Here is a 20113-nt window from a genome sequence, read left to right as displayed (position 1 = left end):
GTGCGCATGACAGAGTAGTTTGAATGTGGCGCGCTGGCGCATCGGCAGCCAGTGGAGTTGTTTTAAGCATGCCGATGCTGAGTCCCTTTTGCCTTTGTTACATACCAGCTTGGCAGCCTGGTTTTGCAGGACCTGGAGGCGAGAGAACAACTGCTCGTTCATTCCTTCGAATAGAGCATTGCCGTAATCCAGGCGGCTAACTAGGAGGGCCTGTGTGATTGTGCGACGACAGTCCAGTGGGATCCATTTGAAGATCTTGGCGAGGAGTTTCAGGATTGCAAATCCCTTACCCCAAAGTGTGCGTACGTGGTCCTTCATGGATAGTGCGTCATCCATCATGACACCCAGATTCCTGGCGTGTTGTTTCGGGGCGGGGGCTGTCCCTAGAGCCGGTGGCCACCAAGAATCATTCCATGATAGTTTAGCTCCTCCGAACAGTAGAATTTCGGATTTTCCGGCGTTGAGCTTAAGACAGTGATTACGCATCCAGTCGGCCATTTCGGAGAGGCAACTGTGGAGTTTATTTTTAGTTGTTTCTAATTTCTCCGATCTTTCATCCAAGGTCACCATCAGCTGCGTGTCGTCGGCATATGAGCAAATGCCGATGCCCCACTTTCTCCCGATGTCGGCCAGAGATGATACATAGGCATTGAAGAGAGTGGGGCTTAGGGAAGCCCCTTGTGGGACTCCGCAACTGATGGGGCGGGGTTCAGAATGGAATTGGCCCATGTGCACTGCCTGGGTGCGGTTGCACAGGAAGGATTCGATCCATTGCAACGCTGTGCCTTGTATACCTTTGCACCGGAGGATTTTCAGTAGGCATTTGTGTGAAACAGTGTCGAACGCTGCCGACAGGTCTAACAGTATCAGAGCCACCGAACCCCCTTGGTCAGTGATGCATCTGACGCTGTCCGACACTGCCAGCAGCGTGGCCTCGGTGCTATTGTTGGATCTGAAGCCGGTTTGGGTAGGGTCCAGAAGCAAGTTGTCCTCAAGATATTTGGATAACTGTGAGTTAACCATCTTCTCCAATGCTTTGGAGAGGTAGGGGAGTTGTGAAATTGGCCTATAGTTCTCTGGGTTGAGAATATCGGCTCCAGCTTTTTTCAGGAGGGGGGTTACAGATGCGTGTTTCCAGCAGTCTGGAAAAGACGCAGAGGTGAGGGATTGATTAAAAAGTTTGGTGATGATTGGGCATAAGGTTGGTGCAATTTCCGAGAATACAAAGTGTGGACAGGGGTCTGTGGGGGAGCCAGATTTTATTGCTCTAAGGACTGTTAGTACTTCCTTTTCAGAGAGCGGTTGGAAGTTGGATAAGCGAGGGGAGTTACCCAGGTCTGTGCGATCATTATCATTGTCGGATGTAGGTGGTCTTGCGTCAGAATTATCATGAGGAGGGACGGTTTGGTCATTGCTTCCTCATTCCTCATTCAGAGGCTGCGTCTCCTCAGTGGTTGATAGGCTGAAACCGTTTCCTGGCCGCCTGCTTGTGAAATGCCAGGAGTCAAAGATCACACATTACACTTGCGGACCTGTGATGGGACACCAATGCAGAGAAACCCACCTGGCACAGACCTTCTATTCTGTCTATTAGACCTGCATCTTCCCTGCACCTTTCAAGCCATTTGTATGTGAAGCAAGAAAGAGTTAGAGAGTGATCCATCTACACTTTTATAGGGAGGATGTCGCCGTGAGCTCCTCCCAGCTAATCACACGAACAGCAGAAAAGCAAGATAAATACACAGTTGAGGGGTGGGCTGCATGGTTATGTTTTTGAGTAAATATTGAAACTGACCTCAGTGGCTCATTAGCAGAGCTGCGGCTAATGACTGGTGCCAAATCATGATGAAGCAAGCACCATGGCTCGTAGGGGACCCACAACACGCTTTTCTTAGCTCACTGAATTAAAGTATAAACTTCCGCCGTGTGTGAGTGGTAAAGGCTTGTTAATATGGTTCCTTTTCCAATTCAAGTCTGACAACAAGAGGCAGGAACCACGTGGCTTCGGAAGCTCAGGAAAGTAGCCACCAACCACAGAGAAAGAGAGAACTGGCAGTATGAGAGGTGGAGAAAACAGAAGCGGGAGCAAGGAGCTCAAATGAGATTGATGGCGTTTAAATAGAGCGCGTAAAGGAACAGTTACACAGCTAAGAAATGGGAAAGACAGACTAGGGAAAAAAACACAGAAAGAGCCTGTAGATGAAATTCTCTTCCTGAGACAGCAGGTTAAGAGAAATTACACATGGGGAGGTTAAGCATGTAACACGGGGGAGAATAAAAAAGAAAATGCAGTTTTATGAAGTGTGTTTGCCAATCCAGCCAGCACTTTTGTTCTATTTCTCTCTTTGCGTCTTTTATTGGTAAAGTAACTTTCAAGTGCATGCGCAGGTATGAATGAGAGAGCAACGGTATGATAATTTGAAGCGTTTACACCAGTGCTAAAGTAGGAATGAGGTGTAGCAAAGACATGAAAGAGGTAGCGATAACAAATATGTGGAGAGGCAATAGTGACACAAAAATAAGCCACCTATTTATAAAACTGAAATGGAAGAAATACTAAAGGTTAACTTCTGAAATTGTAGCCGATAATAAAAAGATTCTCGTTGTTGGCAGGATTCGAACCTGCGCGGGGATACCCCAATGGATTTCTAGTCCATCGCCTTAACCACTCGGCCACAACAACTTGCTGTTAGCTGCCTACAAATATTTTGTTTGAAAGTTTTGAAGTTTTCCCACATCAAAGTACTGATATTCTGCAATGCGCTTTTTAAAAACAATGTTTTTTTCATCATGCACGTTCTGTCCTAAAAACAAAAATTGCATGAGTATATCTCTGGATCTGTAAAAGGATACGCTTGCATTCAAACTCTCTTGTGGCACTCAAGTTTTTTGGACCTCTGTTTTTGCGCTGCTTTTAGTCTACGACCCATATTACAGAAGTCAACCATCTCTGAGTATTTGGGACTCCTTTGTAAGTGCCTTATCTTTAATCCTTGAAAAGCTCTATAATAAAGGGGTCTGTCAAAGATTGCTTGAATGGAAGATAAAAGAAGGCCCACTTGTCTCACCAAATGCAGTAGAGAAACCTGATGTTTTACTCATGTTATCCTTAGTTCAGTTTTTGTTAGACCTGGCATCCTTAAGGTGGCCTACCAGCAACCTTTTTGCTTTTCACCTCACGTTTTGCTGTATCTTTATGTTGGCCTTAGGACTCTAATCACTTTATCACTACTGTGAGAAAGTGGCTCTGTATATACTGTTCCCAAATAGGTACAGTGTGCACAGAGTCCCCAGTCCCCAGAGGTTTGGCAGAGGCTAAAGTTAGATATAACCTTACTCTCTAAAGTGGTAGCTTGCCGAGCAGTAAGGCAGTATCAGAGTACAGTGTAAAACATTTGTTGTACACACTCAGTCAGCAAATGGTCTCACACACTCAAGAACTGAACTCTAGGCCATTGGTTTGCATACAAAAGATATTGTTGTTTTATTTTAGAACCAACAATAGGTATCAAAATATACTTTCTCAGAATGAGATGCTTTAGTTAAATACTTTGCAATAGGCAATTGACTTTTGCAGGTCATAGTTACAGTTTATTGCAATAGGCAACACAATTTGAATCACAATAATACATTGAGCTCAATGGGAATTTGAAGTTATATGCAATTAATTACTTTCAGGATTACTTTTCTAAATCCAGGACTGGATCCTAGATTCAGTCCTGGGACAGTTCTTGGAAACAAGTGAGTAAATTCGTTTTAGTTACTGTTGTGATTTTTAAGCAATATTTTGCTATTTTAAAAGTTGACACTTAGAAACTTTTGCTGATCAAATTACCAATGTTATCCTATGGAAGGAAATTCACTTAGCAGGTAAGTGGGGTTATGGTTACTTTTTCTAGGTCAGTGTTGGATCCTAGATCCAGCACTACTGTACCACCTGTAAGCAGTTGAGAAACTGCGTTTAAGTTATACAGGCGATTTTTAAGGAATATTTACATGTTTGCAAAATCGACACAGAAGAAATTTCACAGAAAAACAGTCAATGGTTTCCTATGGAAGAAAATTCAAGTTACGGGTAAAGTACGTTCTCGTTACTTTTGTAATCCAGTGCTGGGCTCCTAGGCTCAGTACTGGGACATCTATCTAAAACAGGTAAACAATTACGTTTTCACAGTTGGTACGATTTTTAAAGAATATTTGTAAGTTTCAAAAATCGACACTTAGAAAATTTTCAGCAAAAAGCAGGCAATGATATCCCATGGAAGGAAATTCGAGTTACTGGTAAGTACGGTTAAAATTACTTTTCAGGGTCAGTACTGAGCTCCAAGATGCAGCACTGAGGTCTCTCCTGATAACAGGTGAGTAAATCAGAATTCGTTGTTCGGCTGATTTTAGATGAATATTTTAAAGTTCCAAAACTCCACACCACTTAGAAGAATTTCCAAGTGAAACAACTCAATGTTAGCCTATGGAAGAAAAGTGAGTTATCGGCTTTTAGGTAAGTACTCGACTGGCAGAGTTATGGTTCTGGGCATAGACTCAGGGGTCTCCCAGGGGAGTCCCAGCCTACTTGCCAAGCCTTAAACTCCCCTTTTATTACATATAATTTACACCTAAGGTAGGCCCTAGGTAGTCCTAGGTGCATGATGCTATGTAAGTAAAAAATAAGATATGTACTTTGGTGGTTCGCGTGTCCTGTAAGTACCAAACAGTCTATTTCATTTTTCACTACTGTGAGGTCTACCCCTCTCATAGGTTAGCTCTGTGTATTCCCCTATACTTTTTATTTGGTAATTCCATATCGGAGAGGAGTAGCTTTATTTATTTATTGAAAATCCTACTTACTGGTGAGGTTGGATTTAACTTTACTATTTTAGAAATGCCACTTTTAGAGAGTGAACATTTCTCTGCACTTACTGCTCTATTTGCCTGAAACCTGGCCCCAATACACGTCTGGATTGGGCTGGGTGACAGCAAAATTTGTGCCTTCCCTCTAGAGAGCCACAACACAGGTCACTCAACTGCACCTGGGGGGTGAGCTCCGCTCCCCCTCCACCCCCAATAGGTTCAAGAACGATAATTTATGTAAGTAAATACATTATAGCTACAGCTTATAATCATGCGAGTTTAAATCATTTGTTGTTAGATGGTTTAAATATTTGAAAGGATCTGTTTTTAATAGACATTTTACAAAAACCACTCTATACATTTGCTAATTCTGTAAAATTAACACCCAACTGCCGTGACATTGCCAACCACAATGCCGTGACTCGGATTCGAACCGAGGTTGCTGCGGCCACAACGCAGAGTACTAACCACTATACGATCACGGCGAGCTACTTGGGCTCAACAACATACACTGACATGGAGAATTTATAATTTGGAACACTCAGGGCTGTTCCTGTGATAGGCTGGATGTATTCATTGCTTCCTCATTCCTCATTCAGAGGCTGCGTCTCCTCAGTGGTTGATAGGCTGAAACCGTTTCCTGGCCGCCTGCTTGTGAAATGCCAGGAGTCAAAGATCACACATTACACTTGCGGACCTGTGATGGGACACCAATGCAGAGAAACCCACCTGGCACAGACCTTCTATTCTGTCTATTAGACCTGCATCTTCCCTGCACCTTTCAAGCCATTTGTATGTGAAGCAAGAAAGAGTTAGAGAGTGACCCATCTACACTTTTATAGGGAGGATGTCGCCGTGAGCTCCTCCCAGCTAATCACACGAACAGCAGAAAAGCAAGATAAATACACAGTTGAGGGGTGGGCTGCATGGTTATGTTTTTGAGTAAATATTGAAACTGACCTCAGTGGCTCATTAGCAGAGCTGCGGCTAATGACTGGTGCCAAATCATGATGAAGCAAGCTCCATGGCTCGTAGGGGACCCACAACACGCTTTTCTTAGCTCACTGAATTAAAGTATAAACTTCCGCCGTGTGTGAGTGGTAAAGGCTTGTTAATATGGTTCCTTTTCCAATTCAAGTCTGACAACAAGAGGCAGGAACCACGTGGCTTCGGAAGCTCAGGAAAGTAGCCACCAACCACAGAGAAAGAGAGAACTGGCAGTATGAGAGGTGAAGAAAACAGAAGCGGGAGCAAGGATCTCAAATGAGATTGATGGCGTTTAAATAGAGCGCGTAAAGGAACAGGTACACAGCTAAGAAATGGGAAAGACAGACTAGGGAAAAAAACACAGAAAGAGCCTGTAGATGAAATTCTCTTCCTGAGACAGCAGGTTAAGAGAAATTACACATGGGGAGGTTAAGCATGTAACACGGGGGAGAATAAAAAAGAAAATGCAGTTTTATGAAGTGTGTTTGCCAATCCAGCCAGCACTTTTGTTCTATTTCTCTCTTTGCGTCTTTTATTGGTAAAGTAACTTTCAAGTGCATGCGCAGGTATGAATGAGAGAGCAACGGTATAATAATTTGAAGCGTTTACACCAGTGCTAAAGTAGGAATGAGGTGTAGCAAAGACATGAAAGAGGTAGCGATAACAAATATGTGGAGAGGCAATAGTGACACAAAAATAAGCCACCTATTTATAAAACTGAAATGGAAGAAATACTAAAGGTTAACTTCTGAAATTGTAGCCGATAATAAAAAGATTCTCGTTGTTGGCAGGATTCGAAACTGCGCGGGGATACCCCAATGGATTTCTAGTCCATCGCCTTAACCACTCGGCCACAACAACTTGCTGTTAGCTGCCTACAAATATTTCTTTTGAAAGTTTTGAAGTTTTCCCACATCAAAGTACTGATATTCTGCAATGCGCTTTTTAAAAACAATGTTTTTTTCATCATGCACGTTCTGTCCTAAAAACAAAAATTGCATGAGTATATCTCTGGATCTGTAAAAGGATACGCTTGCATTCAAACTCTCTTGTGGCACTCAAGTTTTTTGGACCTCTGTTTTTGCGCTGCTTTTAGTCTACGACCCATATTACAGAAGTCAACCATCTCTGAGTATTTGGAACTCCTTTGTAAGTGCCTTATCTTTAATCCTTGAAAAGCTCTATAATAAAGGGGTCTGTCAAAGATTGCTTGAATGGAAGATAAAAGAAGGCCCACTTGTCTCACCAAATGCAGTAGAGAAACCTGATGTTTTACTCATGTTATCCTTAGTTCAGTTTTTGTTAGACCTGGCATCCTTAAGGTGGCCTACCAGCAACCTTTTTGCTTTTCACCTCACGTTTTGCTGTATCTTTATGTTGGCCTTAGGACTCTAATCACGTTATCACTACTGTGAGACAGTGGCTCTGTATATACTGTTCCCAAATAGGTACAGTGTGCACAGAGTCCCCAGTCCCCAGAGGTTTGGCAGAGGCTAAAGTTAGATATAACCTTACTCTCTAAAGTGGTAGCTTGCCGAGCAGTAAGGCAGTATCAGAGTGCAGTGTAAAACATTTGTTGTACACACTCAGTCAGCAAATGGTCTCACACACTCAAGAACTGAACTCTAGGCCATTGGTTTGCATACAAAAGATATTGTTGTTTTATTTTAGAACCAACAATAGGTATCAAAATATACTTTCTCAGAATGAGATGCTTTAGTTAAATACTTTGCAATAGGCAATTGACTTTTGCAGGTAATAGTTACAGTTTATTGCAATAGGCAACACAATTTGAATCACAATAATACATTGAGCTCAATGGGAATTTTAAGTTATATGCAATTAATTACTTTCAGGATTACTTTTCTAAATCCAGGACTGGATCCTAGATTCAGTCCTGGGACAGTTCTTGGAAACAAGTGAGTAAATTTGTTTTAGTTACTGTTGTGATTTTTAAGCAATATTTTGCTATTTTAAAAGTTGACACTTAGAAACTTTTGCTGATCAAATTACCAATGTTATCCTATGGAAGGAAATTCACTTAGCAGGTAAGTGGGGTTATGGTTACTTTTTCTAGGTCAGTGTTGGATCCTAGATCCAGCACTACTGTACCACCTGTAAGCAGTTGAGAAACTGCGTTTAAGTTATACAGGCGATTTTTAAGGAATATTTACATGTTTGCAAAATCGACACTTAGAAGAAATTTCACAGAAAAACAGTCAATGGTTTCCCATGGAAGAAAATTCAAGTTACGGGTAAAGTACGTTCTCGTTACTTTTGTAATCCAGTGCTGGGCTCCTAGGCTCAGTACTGGGACATCTATCTAAAACAGGTAAACAATTACGTTTTCACAGTTGGTACGATTTTTAAAGAATATTTGTAAGTTTCAAAAATCGACACTTAGAAAATTTTCAGCAAAAAGCAGGCAATGATATCCCATGGAAGGAAATTCGAGTTAATGGTAAGTGGGGTTAAAATTACTTTTCAGGGTCAGTACTGAGCTCCAAGATGCAGCACTGAGGTCTCTCCTGATAACAGGTGAGTAAATCAGAATTCGTTGTTCGGCTGATTTTAGATGAATATTTTAAAGTTCCAAAACTCCACACCACTTAGAAGAATTTCCAAGTGAAACAACTCAATGTTAGCCTATGGAAGAAAAGTGAGTTATCGGCTTTTAGGTAAGTACTCGACTGGCAGAGTTATGGTTCTGGGCATAGACTCAGGGGTCTCCCAGGGGAGTCCCAGCCTACTTGCCAAGCCTTAAACTCCCCTTTTATTACATATAATTTACACCTAAGGTAGGCCCTAGGTAGTCCTAGGTGCATGATGCTATGTAAGTAAAAAATAAGATATGTACTTTGGTGGTTCGCGTGTCCTGTAAGTACCAAACAGTCTATTTCATTTTTCACTACTGTGAGGTCTACCCCTCTCATAGGTTAGCTCTGTGTATTCCCCTATACTTTTTATTTGGTAATTCCATATCGGAGAGGAGTAGCTTTATTTATTTATTGAAAATCCTACTTACTGGTGAGGTTGGATTTAACTTTACTATTTTAGAAATGCCACTTTTAGAGAGTGAACATTTCTCTGCACTTACTGCTCTATTTGCCTGAAACCTGGCCCCAATACACGTCTGGATTGGGCTGGGTGACAGCAAAATTTGTGCCTTCCCTCTAGAGAGCCACAACACAGGTCACTCAACTGCACCTGGGGGGTGAGCTCCGCTCCCCCTCCACCCCCAATAGGTTCAAGAACGATAATTTATGTAAGTAAATACATTATAGCTACAGCTTATAATCATGCGAGTTTAAATCATTTGTTGTTAGATGGTTTAAATATTTAAAAGGATCTGTTTTTAATAGACATTTTACAAAAACCACTGGTACATTTGCTAATTCTGTAAAATTAACACCCAACTGCCGTGACATTGCCAACCACAATGCCGTGACTCGGATTCGAACCGAGGTTGCTGCGGCCACAACGCAGAGTACTAACCACTATACGATCACGGCGAGCTACTTGGGCTCAACGACATACAGTGACATGGAGAATTTATAATTCGGAACACTCAGGGCTGTTCCTGTGATAGGCTGGATGTATTCATTGCTTCCTCATTCCTCATTCAGAGGCTGCGTCTCCTCAGTGGTTGATAGGCTGAAACCGTTTCCTGGCCACCTGCTTGTGAAATGCCAGGAGTCAAAGATCACACATTACACTTGCGGACCTGTGATGGGACACCAATGCAGAGAAACCCACCTGGCACAGACCTTCTATTCTGTCTATTAGACCTGCATCTTCCCTGCACCTTTCAAGCCATTTGTATGTGAAGCAAGAAAGAGTTAGAGAGTGATCCATCTACACTTTTATAGGGAGGATGTCGCCGTGAGCTCCTCCCAGCTAATCACACGAACAGCAGAAAAGCAAGATAATACACGGTTGAGGGGAGGGCTGCATGGGTATGTTTTTGAGTAAATATTGAAACTGACCTCAGTGGCTCATTAGCAGAGCTGCGGCTAATGACTGGTGCCAAATCATGATGAAGCAAGCACCATGGCTCGTAGGGGACCCACAACACGCTTTTCTTAGCTCACTGAATTAAAGTATAAACTTCCGCCGTGTGTGAGTGGTAAAGGCTTGTTAATATGGTTCCTTTTCCAATTCAAGTCTGACAACAAGAGGCAGGAACCACGTGGCTTCGGAAGCTCAGGAAAGTAGCCACCAATCACAGAGAGAGAGAGAACTGGCAGTATGAGAGGTGGAGAAAACAGAAGCAGGAGCAAGGAGCTCAAATGAGATTGATGGCGTTTAAATAGAGCGCGTAAAGGAACAGTTACACAGCTAAGAAATGGGAAAGACAGACTAGGGAAAAAAACACAGAAAGAGCCTGTAGATGAATTCTCTTCCTGAGACAGCAGGTTAAGAGAAATTACACATGGGGAGGTTAAGCATGTAACACGGGGGAGAATAAAAAAGAAAATGCAGTTTTATGAAGTGTGTTTGCCAATCCAGCCAGCACTTTTGTTCTATTTCTCTCTTTGCGTCTTTTATTGGTAAAGTAACTTTCAAGTGCATGCGCAGGTATGAATGAGAGAGCAACGGTATAATAATTTGAAGCGTTTACACCAGTGCTAAAGTAGGAATGAGGTGTAGCAAAGACATGAAAGAGGTAGCGATAACAAATATGTGGAGAGGCAATAGTGACACAAAAATAAGCCACCTATTTATAAAACTGAAATGGAAGAAATACTAAAGGTTAACTTCTGAAATTGTAGCCGATAATAAAAAGATTCTCGTTGTTGGCAGGATTCGAACCTGCGCGGGGATACCCCAATGGATTTCTAGTCCATCGCCTTAACCACTCGGCCACAACAACTTGCTGTTAGCTGCCTACAAATATTTCTTTTGAAAGTTTTGAAGTTTTCCCACATCAAAGTACTGATATTCTGCAATGCGCTTTTTAAAAACAATGTTTTTTTCATCATGCACGTTCTGTCCTAAAAACAAAAATTGCATGAGTATATCTCTGGATCTGTAAAAGAATACGCTTGCATTCAAACTCTCTTGTGGCACTCAAGTTTTTTGGACCTCTGTTTTTGCGCTGCTTTTAGTCTACGACCCATATTACAGAAGTCAACCATCTCTGAGTATTTGGGACTCCTTTGTAAGTGCCTTATCTTTAATCCTTGAAAAGCTCTATAATAAAGGGGTCTGTCAAAGATTGCTTGAATGGAAGATAAAAGAAGGCCCACTTGTCTCACCAAATGCAGTAGAGAAACCTGATGTTTTACTCATGTTATCCTTAGTTCAGTTTTTGTTAGACCTGGCATCCTTAAGGTGGCCTACCAGCAACCTTTTTGCTTTTCACCTCACGTTTTGCTGTATCTTTATGTTGGCCTTAGGACTCTAATCACGTTATCACTACTGTGAGACAGTGGCTCTGTATATACTGTTCCCAAATAGGTACAGTGTGCACAGAGTCCCCAGTCCCCAGAGGTTTGGCAGAGGCTAAAGTTAGATATAACCTTACTCTCTAAAGTGGTAGCTTGCCGAGCAGTAAGGCAGTATCAGAGTGCAGTGTAAAACATTTGTTGTACACACTCAGTCAGCAAATGGTCTCACACACTCAAGAACTGAACTCTAGGCCATTGGTTTGCATACAAAAGATATTGTTGTTTTATTTTAGAACCAACAATAGGTATCAAAATATACTTTCTCAGAATGAGATGCTTTAGTTAAATACTTTGCAATAGGCAATTGACTTTTGCAGGTAATAGTTACAGTTTATTGCAATAGGCAACACAATTTGAATCACAATAATACATTGAGCTCAACGGGAATTTGAAGTTATATGCAATTAATTACTTTCAGGATTACTTTTCTAAATCCAGGACTGGATCCTAGATTCAGTCCTGGGACAGTTCTTGGAAACAAGTGAGTAAATTTGTTTTAGTTACTGTTGTGATTTTTAAGCAATATTTAGCTATTTTAAAAGTTGACACTTAGAAACTTTTGCTGATCAAATTACCAATGTTATCCTATGGAAGGAAATTCACTTAGCAGGTAAGTGGGGTTATGGTTACTTTTTCTAGGTCAGTGTTGGATCCTAGATCCAGCACTACTGTACCACCTGTAAGCAGTTGAGAAACTGCGTTTAAGTTATACAGGCGATTTTTAAGGAATATTTACATGTTTGCAAAATCGACACTTAGAAGAAATTTCACAGAAAAACAGTCAATGGTTTCCCATGGAAGAAAATTCAAGTTACGGGTAAAGTACGTTCTCGTTACTTTTGTAATCCAGTGCTGGGCTCCTAGGCTCAGTACTGGGACATCTATCTAAAACAGGTAAACAATTACGTTTTCACAGTTGGTACGATTTTTAAAGAATATTTGTAAGTTTCAAAAATCGACACTTAGAAAATTTTCAGCAAAAAGCAGGCAATGATATCCCATGGAAGGAAATTCGAGTTAATGGTAAGTGGGGTTAAAATTACTTTTCAGGGTCAGTACTGAGCTCCAAGATGCAGCACTGAGGTCTCTCCTGATAACAGGTGAGTAAATCAGAATTCGTTGTTCGGCTGATTTTAGATGAATATTTTAAAGTTCCAAAACTCCACACCACTTAGAAGAATTTCCAAGTGAAACAACTCAATGTTAGCCTATGGAAGAAAAGTGAGTTATCGGCTTTTAGGTAAGTACTCGACTGGCAGAGTTATGGTTCTGGGCATAGACTCAGGGGTCTCCCAGGGGAGTCCCAGCCTACTTGCCAAGCCTTAAACTCCCCTTTTATTACATATAATTTACACCTAAGGTAGGCCCTAGGTAGTCCTAGGTGCATGATGCTATGTAAGTAAAAAATAAGATATGTACTTTGGTGGTTCGCGTGTCCTGTAAGTACCAAACAGTCTATTTCATTTTTCACTACTGTGAGGTCTACCCCTCTCATAGGTTAGCTCTGTGTATTCCCCTATACTTTTTATTTGGTAATTCCATATCGGAGAGGAGTAGCTTTATTTATTTATTGAAAATCCTACTTACTGGTGAGGTTGGATTTAACTTTACTATTTTAGAAATGCCACTTTTAGAGAGTGAACATTTCTCTGCACTTACTGCTCTATTTGCCTGAAACCTGGCCCCAATACACGTCTGGATTGGGCTGGGTGACAGCAAAATTTGTGCCTTCCCTCTAGAGAGCCACAACACAGGTCACTCAACTGCACCTGGGGGGTGAGCTCCGCTCCCCCTCCACCCCCAATAGGTTCAAGAACGATAATTTATGTAAGTAAATACATTATAGCTACAGCTTATAATCATGCGAGTTTAAATCATTTGTTGTTAGATGGTTTAAATATTTGAAAGGATCTGTTTTTAATAGACATTTTACAAAAACCACTGGTACATTTGCTAATTCTGTAAAATTAACACCCAACTGCCGTGACATTGCCAACCACAATGCCGTGGCTCGGCTTCGAACCGAGGTTGCTGCAGCCACAACGCAGAGTACTAACTACTATACGATCACGGCGAGCTACTTGGGCTCAACGACATACAGTGACATGGAGAATTTATAATTCGGAACACTCAGGGCTGTTCCTGTGATAGACTGGATGTATTCATTGCTTCCTCATTCCTCATTCAGAGGCTGCGTCTCCTCAGTGGTTGATAGGCTGAAACCGTTTCCTGGCCGCCTGCTTGTGAAATGCCAGGAGTCAAAGATCACACATTACACTTGCGGACCTGTGATGGGACACCAATGCAGAGAAACCCACCTGGCACAGACCTTCTATTCTGTCTATTAGACCTGCATCTTCCCTGCACCTTTCAAGCCATTTGTATGTGAAGCAAGAAAGAGTTAGAGAGTGATCCATCTACACTTTTATAGGGAGGATGTCGCCGTGAGCTCCTCCCAGCTAATCACACGAACAGCAGAAAAGCAAGATAAATACACAGTTGAGGGGTGGGCTGCATGGTTATGTTTTTGAGTAAATATTGAAACTGACCTCAGTGGCTCATTAGCAGAGCTGCGGCTAATGACTGGTGCCAAATCATGATGAAGCAAGCACCATGGCTCGTAGGGGACCCACAACACGCTTTTCTTAGCTCACTGAATTAAAGTATAAACTTCCGCCGTGTGTGAGTGGTAAAGGCTTGTTAATATGGTTCCTTTTCCAATTCAAGTCTGACAACAAGAGGCAGGAACCACGTGGCTTCGGAAGCTCAGGAAAGTAGCCACCAACCACAGAGAAAGAGAGAACTGGCAGTATGAGAGGTGGAGAAAACAGAAGCGGGAGCAAGGAGCTCAAATGAGATTGATGGCGTTTAAATAGAGCGCGTAAAGGAACAGTTACACAGCTAAGAAATGGGAAAGACAGACTAGGGAAAAAAACACAGAAAGAGCCTGTAGATGAAATTCTCTTCCTGAGACAGCAGGTTAAGAGAAATTACACATGGGGAGGTTAAGCATGTAACACGGGGGAGAATAAAAAAGAAAATGCAGTTTTATGAAGTGTGTTTGCCAATCCAGCCAGCACTTTTGTTCTATTTCTCTCTTTGCGTCTTTTATTGGTAAAGTAACTTTCAAGTGCATGCGCAGGTATGAATGAGAGAGCAACGGTATGATAATTTGAAGCGTTTACACCAGTGCTAAAGTAGGAATGAGGTGTAGCAAAGACATGAAAGAGGTAGCGATAACAAATATGTGGAGAGGCAATAGTGACACAAAAATAAGCCACCTATTTATAAAACTGAAATGGAAGAAATACTAAAGGTTAACTTCTGAAATTGTAGCCGATAATAAAAAGATTCTCGTTGTTGGCAGGATTCGAACCTGCGCGGGGATACCCCAATGGATTTCTAGTCCATCGCCTTAACCACTCGGCCACAACAACTTGCTGTTAGCTGCCTACAAATATTTTGTTTGAAAGTTTTGAAGTTTTCCCACATCAAAGTACTGATATTCTGCAATGCGCTTTTTAAAAACAATGTTTTTTTCATCATGCACGTTCTGTCCTAAAAACAAAAATTGCATGAGTATATCTCTGGATCTGTAAAAGGATACGCTTGCATTCAAACTCTCTTGTGGCACTCAAGTTTTTTGGACCTCTGTTTTTGCGCTGCTTTTAGTCTACGACCCATATTACAGAAGTCAACCATCTCTGAGTATTTGGGACTCCTTTGTAAGTGCCTTATCTTTAATCCTTGAAAAGCTCTATAATAAAGGGGTCTGTCAAAGATTGCTTGAATGGAAGATAAAAGAAGGCCCACTTGTCTCACCAAATGCAGTAGAGAAACCTGATGTTTCACTCATGTTATCCTTAGTTCAGTTTTTGTTAGACCTGGCATCCTTAATGTGGCCTACCAGCAACCTTTTTGCTTTTCACCTCACGTTTTGCTGTATCTTTATGTTGGCCTTAGGACTCTAATCACTTTATCACTACTGTGAGAAAGTGGCTCTGTATATACTGTTCCCAAATAGGTACAGTGTGCACAGAGTCCCCAGTCCCCAGAGGTTTGGCAGAGGCTAAAGTTAGATATAACCTTACTCTCTAAAGTGGTAGCTTGCCGAGCAGTAAGGCAGTATCAGAGTACAGTGTAAAACATTTGTTGTACACACTCAGTCAGCAAATGGTCTCACACACTCAAGAACTGAACTCTAGGCCATTGGTTTGCATACAAAAGATATTGTTGTTTTATTTTAGAACCAACAATAGGTATCAAAATATACTTTCTCAGAATGAGATGCTTTAGTTAAATACTTTGCAATAGGCAATTGACTTTTGCAGGTCATAGTTACAGTTTATTGCAATAGGCAACACAATTTGAATCACAATAATACATTGAGCTCAATGGGAATTTGAAGTTATATGCAATTAATTACTTTCAGGATTACTTTTCTAAATCCAGGACTGGATCCTAGATTCAGTCCTGGGACAGTTCTTGGAAACAAGTGAGTAAATTCGTTTTAGTTACTGTTGTGATTTTTAAGCAATATTTTGCTATTTTAAAAGTTGACACTTAGAAACTTTTGCTGATCAAATTACCAATGTTATCCTATGGAAGGAAATTCACTTAGCAGGTAAGTGGGGTTATGGTTACTTTTTCTAGGTCAGTGTTGGATCCTAGATCCAGCACTACTGTACCACCTGTAAGCAGTTGAGAAACTGCGTTTAAGTTATACAGGCGATTTTTAAGGAATATTTACATGTTTGCAAAATCGACACAGAAGAAATTTCACAGAAAAACAGTCAATGGTTTCCTATGGAAGAAAATTCAAGTTACGGGTAAAGTACGTTCTCGTTACTTTTGTAATCCAGTGCTGGGCTCCTAGGCTCAGTACTGGGACATCTATCTAAAACAGGTAAACAATTACGTTTTCACAGTTGGTACGATTTTTAAAGAATATTTGTAAGTTTCAAAAATCGACACTTAGAAAATTTTCAGCAAAAAGCAGGCAATGATATCCCATGGAAGGAAATTCGAGTTACTGGTAAGTACGGTTAAAATTACTTTTCAGGGTCAGTACTGAGCTCCAAGATGCAGCACTGAGGTCTCTCCTGATAACAGGTGAGTAAATCAGAATTCGTTGTTCGGCTGATTTTAGATGAATATTTTAAAGTTCCAAAACTCCACACCACTTAGAAGAATTTCCAAGTGAAACAACTCAATGTTAGCCTATGGAAGAAAAGTGAGTTATCGGCTTTTAGGTAAGTACTCGACTGGCAGAGTTATGGTTCTGGGCATAGACTCAGGGGTCTCCCAGGGGAGTCCCAGCCTACTTGCCAAGCCTTAAACTCCCCTTTTATTACATATAATTTACACCTAAGGTAGGCCCTAGGTAGTCCTAGGTGCATGATGCTATGTAAGTAAAAAATAAGATATGTACTTTGGTGGTTCGCGTGTCCTGTAAGTACCAAACAGTCTATTTCATTTTTCACTACTGTGAGGTCTACCCCTCTCATAGGTTAGCTCTGTGTATTCCCCTATACTTTTTATTTGGTAATTCCATATCGGAGAGGAGTAGCTTTATTTATTTATTGAAAATCCTACTTACTGGTGAGGTTGGATTTAACTTTACTATTTTAGAAATGCCACTTTTAGAGAGTGAACATTTCTCTGCACTTACTGCTCTATTTGCCTGAAACCTGGCCCCAATACACGTCTGGATTGGGCTGGGTGACAGCAAAATTTGTGCCTTCCCTCTAGAGAGCCACAACACAGGTCACTCAACTGCACCTGGGGGGTGAGCTCCGCTCCCCCTCCACCCCCAATAGGTTCAAGAACGATAATTTATGTAAGTAAATACATTATAGCTACAGCTTATAATCATGCGAGTTTAAATCATTTGTTGTTAGATGGTTTAAATATTTGAAAGGATCTGTTTTTAATAGACATTTTACAAAAACCACTGGTACATTTGCTAATTCTGTAAAATTAACACCCAACTGCCGTGACATTGCCAACCACAATGCCGTGACTCGGATTCGAACCGAGGTTGCTGCGGCCACAACGCAGAGTACTAACCACTATACGATCACGGCGAGCTACTTGGGCTCAACAACATACACTGACATGGAGAATTTATAATTTGGAACACTCAGGGCTGTTCCTGTGATAGGCTGGATGTATTCATTGCTTCCTCATTCCTCATTCAGAGGCTGCGTCTCCTCAGTGGTTGATAGGCTGAAACCGTTTCCTGGCCGCCTGCTTGTGAAATGCCAGGAGTCAAAGATCACACATTACACTTGCGGACCTGTGATGGGACACCAATGCAGAGAAACCCACCTGGCACAGACCTTCTATTCTGTCTATTAGACCTGCATCTTCCCTGCACCTTTCAAGCCATTTGTATGTGAAGCAAGAAAGAGTTAGAGAGTGATCCATCTACACTTTTATAGGGAGGATGTCGCCGTGAGCTCCTCCCAGCTAATCACACGAACAGCAGAAAAGCAAGATAAATACACAGTTGAGGGGTGGGCTGCATGGTTATGTTTTTGAGTAAATATTGAAACTGACCTCAGTGGCTCATTAGCAGAGCTGCGGCTAATGACTGGTGCCAAATCATGATGAAGCAAGCTCCATGGCTCGTAGGGGACCCACAACACGCTTTTCTTAGCTCACTGAATTAAAGTATAAACTTCCGCCGTGTGTGAGTGGTAAAGGCTTGTTAATATGGTTCCTTTTCCAATTCAAGTCTGACAACAAGAGGCAGGAACCACGTGGCTTCGGAAGCTCAGGAAAGTAGCCACCAACCACAGAGAAAGAGAGAACTGGCAGTATGAGAGGTGGAGAAAACAGAAGCGGGAGCAAGGATCTCAAATGAGATTGATGGCGTTTAAATAGAGCGCGTAAAGGAACAGGTACACAGCTAAGAAATGGGAAAGACAGACTAGGGAAAAAAACACAGAAAGAGCCTGTAGATGAAATTCTCTTCCTGAGACAGCAGGTTAAGAGAAATTACACATGGGGAGGTTAAGCATGTAACACGGGGGAGAATAAAAAAGAAAATGCAGTTTTATGAAGTGTGTTTGCCAATCCAGCCAGCACTTTTGTTCTATTTCTCTCTTTGCGTCTTTTATTGGTAAAGTAACTTTCAAGTGCATGCGCAGGTATGAATGAGAGAGCAACGGTATAATAATTTGAAGCGTTTACACCAGTGCTAAAGTAGGAATGAGGTGTAGCAAAGACATGAAAGAGGTAGCGATAACAAATATGTGGAGAGGCAATAGTGACACAAAAATAAGCCACCTATTTATAAAACTGAAATGGAAGAAATACTAAAGGTTAACTTCTGAAATTGTAGCCGATAATAAAAAGATTCTCGTTGTTGGCAGGATTCGAAACTGCGCGGGGATACCCCAATGGATTTCTAGTCCATCGCCTTAACCACTCGGCCACAACAACTTGCTGTTAGCTGCCTACAAATATTTCTTTTGAAAGTTTTGAAGTTTTCCCACATCAAAGTACTGATATTCTGCAATGCGCTTTTTAAAAACAATGTTTTTTTCATCATGCACGTTCTGTCCTAAAAACAAAAATTGCATGAGTATATCTCTGGATCTGTAAAAGGATACGCTTGCATTCAAACTCTCTTGTGGCACTCAAGTTTTTTGGACCTCTGTTTTTGCGCTGCTTTTAGTCTACGACCCATATTACAGAAGTCAACCATCTCTGAGTATTTGGGACTCCTTTGTAAGTGCCTTATCTTTAATCCTTGAAAAGCTCTATAATAAAGGGGTCTGTCAAAGATTGCTTGAATGGAAGATAAAAGAAGGCCCACTTGTCTCACCAAATGCAGTAGAGAAACCTGATGTTTTACTCATGTTATCCTTAGTTCAGTTTTTGTTAGACCTGGCATCCTTAAGGTGGCCTACCAGCAACCTTTTTGCTTTTCACCTCACGTTTTGCTGTATCTTTATGTTGGCCTTAGGACTCTAATCACGTTATCACTACTGTGAGACAGTGGCTCTGTATATACTGTTCCCAAATAGGTACAGTGTGCACAGAGTCCCCAGTCCCCAGAGGTTTGGCAGAGGCTAAAGTTAGATATAACCTTACTCTCTAAAGTGGTAGCTTGCCGAGCAGTAAGGCAGTATCAGAGTGCAGTGTAAAACATTTGTTGTACACACTCAGTCAGCAAATGGTCTCACACACTCAAGAACTGAACTCTAGGCCATTGGTTTGCATACAAAAGATATTGTTGTTTTATTTTAGAACCAACAATAGGTATCAAAATATACTTTCTCAGAATGAGATGCTTTAGTTAAATACTTTGCAATAGGCAATTGACTTTTGCAGGTAATAGTTACAGTTTATTGCAATAGGCAACACAATTTGAATCACAATAATACATTGAGCTCAATGGGAATTTTAAGTTATATGCAATTAATTACTTTCAGGATTACTTTTCTAAATCCAGGACTGGATCCTAGATTCAGTCCTGGGACAGTTCTTGGAAACAAGTGAGTAAATTTGTTTTAGTTACTGTTGTGATTTTTAAGCAATATTTTGCTATTTTAAAAGTTGACACTTAGAAACTTTTGCTGATCAAATTACCAATGTTATCCTATGGAAGGAAATTCACTTAGCAGGTAAGTGGGGTTATGGTTACTTTTTCTAGGTCAGTGTTGGATCCTAGATCCAGCACTACTGTACCACCTGTAAGCAGTTGAGAAACTGCGTTTAAGTTATACAGGCGATTTTTAAGGAATATTTACATGTTTGCAAAATCGACACTTAGAAGAAATTTCACAGAAAAACAGTCAATGGTTTCCCATGGAAGA

At 41.2% G+C, this 20113-nt stretch overlaps 8 non-coding genes across 8 annotated transcripts; all 8 read right to left on the bottom strand.

Moving 5' to 3' along the window:
* Positions 1–2601: 2601 nt before the first annotated feature.
* Positions 2602–2683, bottom strand: TRNAS-AGA (transfer RNA serine (anticodon AGA)). The gene has a single exon. It is a non-coding gene; the product is annotated as a tRNA-Ser (tRNA).
* Positions 2684–5261: 2578 nt separating this feature from the next.
* Positions 5262–5333, bottom strand: TRNAH-GUG (transfer RNA histidin (anticodon GUG)). The gene has a single exon. It is a non-coding gene; the product is annotated as a tRNA-His (tRNA).
* Positions 5334–6614: 1281 nt separating this feature from the next.
* Positions 6615–6696, bottom strand: TRNAS-AGA (transfer RNA serine (anticodon AGA)). Its single transcript has one exon. It is a non-coding gene; the product is annotated as a tRNA-Ser (tRNA).
* Positions 6697–9275: 2579 nt separating this feature from the next.
* On the bottom strand, positions 9276–9347 carry TRNAH-GUG (transfer RNA histidin (anticodon GUG)). Its single transcript has one exon. It is a non-coding gene; the product is annotated as a tRNA-His (tRNA).
* Positions 9348–10626: 1279 nt separating this feature from the next.
* Positions 10627–10708, bottom strand: TRNAS-AGA (transfer RNA serine (anticodon AGA)). Its single transcript has one exon. It is a non-coding gene; the product is annotated as a tRNA-Ser (tRNA).
* Positions 10709–14640: 3932 nt separating this feature from the next.
* TRNAS-AGA (transfer RNA serine (anticodon AGA)) lies at positions 14641–14722 on the bottom strand. Its single transcript has one exon. It is a non-coding gene; the product is annotated as a tRNA-Ser (tRNA).
* Positions 14723–17299: 2577 nt separating this feature from the next.
* On the bottom strand, positions 17300–17371 carry TRNAH-GUG (transfer RNA histidin (anticodon GUG)). Its single transcript has one exon. It is a non-coding gene; the product is annotated as a tRNA-His (tRNA).
* A 1281-nt stretch (positions 17372–18652) lies between these two features.
* Positions 18653–18734, bottom strand: TRNAS-AGA (transfer RNA serine (anticodon AGA)). Its single transcript has one exon. It is a non-coding gene; the product is annotated as a tRNA-Ser (tRNA).
* Positions 18735–20113: the final 1379 nt, after the last annotated feature.

The sequence above is a fragment of the Triturus cristatus genome, chromosome 12 (assembly GCF_964204655.1).
Source record: "Triturus cristatus chromosome 12, aTriCri1.1, whole genome shotgun sequence".
Lineage (NCBI taxonomy): Eukaryota > Metazoa > Chordata > Amphibia > Caudata > Salamandridae > Triturus > Triturus cristatus.
This window is presented reverse-complemented; position numbering and strand designations above follow the sequence as displayed.